Raw genomic sequence first — 7,545 nt, 5'->3', positions numbered from 1 at the left:
CGGCTGACTTGGTGGCAGAGCCCGTGGTCACCGAGGCCCGTGCGCGCCCAGAGTCCAGTCCCTCACTGCGCCCGAGCGCGCGACTCCCTGGTACCTGAGCACAGCCTCGTGCCAACGGCAGACAGAAGGAATCTGGAATAAAAACAAGGCAGGAAGAAGCGGACGTCAAACAACACACCGACAACACCGCACGCGAGGAACGAGAAGACAGGGACCAAAGAGAGGGCGCTACACCAGGGGAACACAAAGAAACAGTCCTTCGACCGTAAAAACGTGGGCAAATGTATGTTTATAACCTAAGCAGAGGCCATATTAACAGAATAGAGGACAAATCCCACACGGCCATCTCAACGGGTGCAAAACACCTTTGATGAAGTCCCAAGTCTATTCATGATTAAAAAAATAAAAAGTCTAATAACAAATGTATAAACAAGTCAATAGGGGCGCCTGGGTGGCTCAGTCGGTGAAGCGTCTGCCTTCAGCTCAAGTCAGGATCCCGGATCCTGGGATCGAGCCCCGCCTCGCGTCAGGCTCCCTGCTCAGCGAGGTGCCTGCTTCTCCCTCTGCCCCTCCCTCCTCCCCCCTGCTCATGCTCGCTCTCTCTCAAATAAATACATAAAACCTTAAAAAAAATTAAAAAGAGGAGAGGAATTGGCACAACGGTTGCAGAAAATGTCCCTGGACAGAAGCACGAAGAGGCACCACCCTAGATGCAGAGGTAAGGACCTGAGTCGCGCACTCGACAAGTGATGCCTGGAAAGCGCCATGAGGCGGACGCCCCCGCCCCGGGGGTCACAGAAAGAGCCGCATGGGCACGTGTGTGCGCAGACCCTGCAGAGGTCTCACCCCACAGGGCTTCCCTGCACGTGTCTGTTCGCTCCGATCGCTCCTGCACACCTTATTCTAGTCCATTCCTTTCACTTTGGCTACAACCCTGGTCACACCACCCATCACGCGGACCTCACGGCCCGCCACTGGGAAAGGGAAAACAGAGCACGAAGCTGGCAGCATGGGCAGACATGTACGGGCGGTTGTCATAGTTCTGTGTTCCATCCGGCTAACTCCAGAGACCCCGTTTGTCGGTGTGACAGGCAGCCGAGCAGTAGGACCCCTCTGACTGCCTGGTTGAGAATAAAGGCAGGAGGCTGGAAGGCCAGGGTATCGGCCGGGATCTGGTCAGGAACAAGGGAAGCCACAGTGGGTGCCTCAAACTGCGGGATCTGATCTGGGACGCTGAGTTCACAGAGAAAATAACCACGGGAAGCAGCCATCACCTTTAGCACGGGGAGGACAGGCGGGAACAGAGAAGGTGTCCAGAACTCAGGAGCTCACAGGACAGGCCCCACAGAACTCGGGGGGACCAGGTGGCCTCTGAGGTCGGGCAAGAGACTGGTTTGGAAAGTACTGGAAGAGGCCTGGACAGGAGGCAGCTGCCACTGTGGGGGGGACACCAGGAGGGACAGGGAAGTACAGGACCCCAGTCCCTCCTCCCAGCTCCCAGTCCCTCTGGAGCACCAGCCAAGAGTCAGAGAGCAGAGGGGGAAAGGTGGATCTGGAGCAGAAGTATGCGGTGGAAACAGCCAGCGGCCCCGTGGGGACAAGCACGTGAAGGTGAGGGGGCAGAGCTGGGATCTGGGGGTCAGGTGAGCACATTTTGAGGGCCGAGCAAAGAGGAGCTGCTGGCAGATCGGTGTGGGGTGTAGGAGAGAGGTATACAGAAGTGCTACAGGAATTTGGGGGCCTGGTAGATGAAGCTGCAGATTTGGAAGGTGTGGGACTATCCGGTGGCGGCCGTGACAAAGGACCACAAACCTGGTGGCTGAAAACAACAAAAAATTATTCGCTCGTGGTTTCTGGAAGTCCAAAATCAAGATGTGGGCACGCTCCTTCCAAAGGCTCTGGGCGGGGTCGGGGGGGGTCCTTCCTGCCTTTTCCAGCTTTTGGGGGCCCCAGGTGCTCTGTGGCCTCTGCCTTTGACATCACACGGTCATCTCCTGTTGTGTGTCTGCCCTCTGTGTGTCTCTTAGAAGGGACACCTGTCATTGGATTTAGGGCCCACCGGTCCCCAGGACGGTCTCATCTCAAGATCCTTAGCTGCCTCTGCAGACCCTCTTCCCAGATAAGCTCACTCCCAGGTTCTGGGTATTAGAGGACGCAGACATATCTTTTGGGGGTCACCATTCAGCCCACTACCGAGGGGCAGATTAGGCCGCTCAGATTCGGACACGGTGAGTTTGAGATGCCTCTTAAATACTTAAGTGGAGATGTGAGTAGGCGATCACTCGGAGTTGGGGGAACACAGCGAAGCAGATGGTAAGTGGGGAGCCCTCAGCGAGTACGGAGCATTTAGAGCCCCGAGGCTGCACGGAGGGGGTCAGGCCTGGTTTGTGGGATACGAGCCTGGGACCAGACTCCGGTGTGCAGGGTTTATTGGGAGAGGCCACTGGGGAGGAGAAGGAGGGAAGCAGGGTGGGCTCAGGGCAAGTTAGGCGAAGGCACAATCTTGGCTGGAGACCAGGGTTGTCAGCCTGACCCACAGCAGCTCCTCTTGCCGCCCCCCCTCCCCGCCCCGAGGCAAAGAGCTGGCTCTGAAGTCAGCCCTGTCCAAACTCCCGAGCCCCAGAACCCACAAGCATGGTCACTGTTGCTCATACACAGTTTCGGGTAAGTGTACCATGCAGCCATGGTAACGGGAACAGCCCTTGCTCCTCTGATGAATCAGGAAGTCCTGCCCCGGCTTCTAGTTCCAGAGTGGGAACCTGGCTCCAATCCCGCCTGAGAATCGGCTCTGTCCCTCCCTGTCAGCCATGGAAAAGCACCTCGCAGGCCCACGGTGTCCACACCTCTGACTGCCCTGTTGGGTTTCTGGAAAACTGGGTTGTCTATCTTCTTTGGAGTGTGGCTCCAGGTTTTTAAAACTTTTTCCATTTTGTGTATCACTGCTGAGTGTCGGGTCAGATGGGGGCGGGGGGGGCGGTGCAGCTCAGCATAAACCTGCCATGTCACCTTGACCTCCTACAAAACAGGCTACCCTCCAGGCTGGGGGCTGGGGAACGCCGCCCATGGGGCCTGAGCCTCCCGCTGCCTCACCGTTCAGGAATGAAGACCACGAACGCACGACCGTCCTCAAGCAGGCCGTGGCCTGGAAGACAGCTGCATGTCGGCTCGGTGGAAGGGAGAGGCAGGGTCATTCCCGGCTCCCAGGGCCCTCCCTGCTCAACGACCTGCTGGCCGCCTGCATGAACGTGTTTTCCCATACATTCAGAGAGCGAGCTAGCGTGCTGGAGGGGGTTTGCTGGGGCTCAGCCCCGTAGAGCTCAGTGAGGAGGGCACGGGGGAGGACAGGGAGGCGGAAGCCACGAGCTCTGTCCTCTCGACTGGAGGAATGAGTGTAAGAGACACCAGGACGCTCCTGCATTCACTACAGAGAACGGAGCAGAAACTCCCTGCACACGGTGGGCTGTGTGATCTCGCCCAGCACCCCCACTCCCGCCCACGGCCAGGGCCGCCAGCAGCCCCAGCAGCGCCGCTGTGCAAGCCAGAGCTGGTATCCCTTCCTCTGAGTTGAAGGAGAACTGCAGCCCCAACTCACCCCCAAAGCCCACCCCACAGGGCCGGACGTGGGGGCCTGCATCGGTCCGCCCCCGAGACCGCCTGACGCTGATGGTGCGTGCTCAGGGTGAGGGCTAACACGTGCGCGTTACCACCGAGGATAGTCTGTGCTCAGCGGGGAACAAGGGGCATGAGAAACCCTTCAGGGGCTCTGTTTCTCCAAGTCCTGAGATCCCAGTCTCATTTCACGAAAAGAGCCCAAGCACAGCTGCCCCGCAGATGGGGAGTCACTTCTGATTTGGGGCAGAAACCCAAAACGACGGTTCGCAAATACTCCCGACCACACACCCCTATCAGCATATACATAAATTAAACGCCATGACCAGGTGGGATTTATCCAGGATTCAAGGTTGGTTTAACATTCAAAAATCAATTAATGCAGGCCGTTAAGCATCTGACTTCAGTTCAGGTCATGATTTTAGGGTTGTGGGATCAGCCCCACATCGGGCTCCCTCCTCAGCAGGGAGTCTGCTTCTCCCTCTGCCTCTGTGTGTTCTCTCTCTCTCAAACAAATCAATAAAATCTTTTAAAGAAAAGCAAATAACGCACCAGAGGCCATATTAACAGAATAAAGGACAAATCCTACATGACCATCTCAAAGGGCGCAAAAAAACCTTTGATGAAGTTCCAAGTCTATTCATGATTTAAAAAATAAAAAGTCTAATAAAAATTGTATAAACAAGTAAATAGGGGCTCCTGGGTGGCTCAGTGGGTGAAGCGTCTGCCTTCGGCTCCGGTCATGATCTCAGGATCTTGGGATCGAGCCCCGCGTCGGGCTCCCTGCTCGGCGGAGAGCCTGCTTCTCCCTCTCTCTCTGCCCCCCACTCATGCTCTCTATCTCAAAAAAAATTAATTAAAAAAAAAATCTTTAAAAAAAAAAGTAAATGACTAAATGCACAAATAAACTCTCAGCAAACGAAGGACGAAAGGGAAGGTGCCAGCTTGATGACCACAGCCGGCTACGAGGGAGCCGGGAGGGGCGAAGGCTGGAGAGCCCTCGGCATCCCCCAAAGCGCACTGTGTCCCTCACGCCTGCAGGGGGTGGATTTTATTATCTGGCCACTGCACCTCAGGAGAGCTGCACAACACAACAGCGCACCGGCCATCGAGGGCAGGGCAGAGAGCCGGGCGGCCAGGCAGCCACACACAGAAGGGAGCAAAACTTCCTCACGCTGGACACCGCGTCCCAGCACAATTACAGATCTGCCCTCCCCGATGAGAAGCCTGCTTACTCGTTCCCCTTTTCCTCCAAGCAAAGAAGTTTCCAGACCAAATAAGGCTGCAGCTTTTGCAATGCTCCTGGCACACACCACAGTTCCTTTTAAGTGCCAGGTTATAACTTGGGCCTAAAACATCCCAAAGCAGCATGGTGCCCATCAGCCCCCTGGTCCCTCTGGGTAACGCTGTAAACAACCCAGGTAAACACAGAGCTGGGCTGGCCCGGCAGCTGTCCTTGGCCCACCGGCAGGGGGTGAGGGTGAGCCCTGTTCTTCCCAAGGAAGCCTGGCGTGCCCACGCAGAGCTGTACCAGCAACTCCTGCCGGCAGCTGACCAGCTCCTGGGGCCCCAGGCCGCCTCCCCTTCCCCCTGAGCGGGAAAGACTGTGTGTCAAACCTGCACGAGGCGCCCCTCCTGATGTCTGCAGCTTCTCGGACATTCCCTGAGCAAGAAGCGCCAGGCACGGTTTCAGGGGCCCTGTGACCTTAAAGCATTTTATCTGCACAGTAACCCTGGGAGACAGGTCCTGTTATTTACCCACTTTACAGATGGGGAAACAGAGGCACGAGCCACACAGCCCATATGGGGTGAATCTTGAATGAACCCCCGGGCTGACACGGCCCAAGCTGGGGCTCTATCCTCTGCCATGTTGCCCCCTCGCCCCAAAAGACAGGGCTCCCCGTTCAGTGACCACGCGGAAGGGAACCCTCAGCCCTGGGCGGCTCCTCCAGGAAGGGCTGCGGCCAGCAGGTTGCTAGCAAGAGCACCCTCACTGCCTCAGAAGATGTTTGGCTTGGCATGTTTTTTCCCTTTTTTTGGGCTACCCGGTCCAGGCCAAATGTAGGACATAGTTCAAGCAACCAGTTACAAACATTGTCCTAACAAGGTCTCGCTGGGATGAGAAACGGAAACTTTTTATGTTCCAACGGTCAACTCTGACATTTTAACGATGCACCAAAACCAGCCTGAATGGAGGTCAGCGGGGGAGGGTGAAGGCTCCATGCAGGGGCAGGTGGGCGTGGCAGCCACAGCAAAGCCCGTGCCGGGCACTGCCACAGAGCCTGCTAACCCAGACCCAGGGCTTAGAACACTGCCCACGGATCATTCTGGGGACTTGTCCACACAGCTGGCCAGGTGAAGACTGCTCTCAAGCCCGTCACTGATGAGCAGACGAGCTGGGGAGACGGGCACTTGCTGAAGCCACATTCCAGGGCCTTCTGATTCCGGAGGCTTCCCTCGAGCTGAGCTGCCTTCCTTCCCCTACTTCACGCTCTTCCTGGCAAGATGGCCCATGGGAAGAGCACGTGGATGAAGGTGCAGGCCCTTCAGAGGTGTCCTGATTCGGTACTGCCGCCCTGCTGGGGGTGGGTCTGCCCAATAAGATGTACAAAGGCACAACCAGACCAGCAAAGATCATTCTAGCTGCAAGTGATGGAAACCCAAGGCAGACTTTCTTCAGCTAAAAAAGGACACTAGTTCAGGATACTGTGAAGAACGGGGTGGGGGTCAGGTGTGGCTGGATCCAGGTGTTCAAACAATGTGATTGTGCTATTTCCCTACCCCTAGTGTTGGCTATTTTTGTGTTGGCCTCCTTCCCTCCTACAGACAGGCTTCCTCTGCCAGCCACTCTCAGGAAAAAAAGCAAACATCTTTATTTCAGCATCTGTGTGTGGACCCAGGCTAGCACCCTGATAGGCCCTGTTTGGACTCTGGCCCATCCCTGAACCAGCCCTTGCTGTGGCCAGAGGATCAGAGTTTATTATCACAAAGACAGGGAGAAAAAGCAAGCATTCTCAGCAAGACAGCTGCCACTGTGTCCCTCAATGCCGGTGAAACACTGCTTTGTGGGCACGGATCTCACTCCCTCGCCATCTTGTTTCCCACGGGCCACGGGCTGCTGGGGGCAGTGAGAACTGCAGCTAGCCATCTGGGACGCTATGCGTGGCTCCTGCAGGAGCAGCACCCCGTGCCGACACGAACCACCCAGTGGACCACGTGTGGCCCTCAAACACACACTGCCGTGGGCTCCCCTCCATGTCCCCTTCCTGCACTATTCAGTCCTAAAGCCAGCTGCCAGGAGCAAGAAAGGCGTCTGTGTAAGGGGGAGGTGGGGGTCCACAGTGGCAGAGAGGGCATCTGCCCTGGGCAGGCAGCGGGCTGTCCCCAGGAGAGGGTGCCCCAGCACTGGCGAAAGCAAAGCAGTCCAAGTGCACAGGCCTGGCGCCAAAGACACAGTCAATAAACGTGCTGAATAAATGACATTTGGGGGCCAGTGGCAGAAGTGTAAGATAGAGGAGGCTCCTAAGAACTTTTTTTAAAGGATTTTATTTATTTGTCTGAGACAGAGAAGGAGAGAGAAAACACAAGCAGGGGGAGCGGCAGGCAGAGGGAGAAGCAGGCTCCCCCACTGAGCTGGGAGCCGATGCAGGACTCGATCCCAGGAGACCGGGATCATGACCTGAGCTGAAGGCAGACACCTAACTGAGCGACCCAGGTGTCCCAGGACAACACAGACACCTTGATTGCCTGGTCAGGGAGGCTGAGATCATAGGGACACAAATAGCATTTAGGGTCAGCAGGTGCAAGGTCTGCGTGAGGGGGTCTGAGGGGGATGGAGGACGTTACAAGCCGACGGAGAGTGGGTGGTCAGACCCTGGGCCACGGATGTGAGGCAGAGGCAGATCGGAGGCCCCAGGGAGGCCTCCGTCTCTGCCA

Source organism: Ursus arctos, unplaced genomic scaffold (genome assembly GCF_023065955.2).
Source record: "Ursus arctos isolate Adak ecotype North America unplaced genomic scaffold, UrsArc2.0 scaffold_23, whole genome shotgun sequence".
Classification (NCBI taxonomy): domain Eukaryota; kingdom Metazoa; phylum Chordata; class Mammalia; order Carnivora; family Ursidae; genus Ursus; species Ursus arctos.
Note: the sequence above shows the minus strand (reverse complement) of the source record.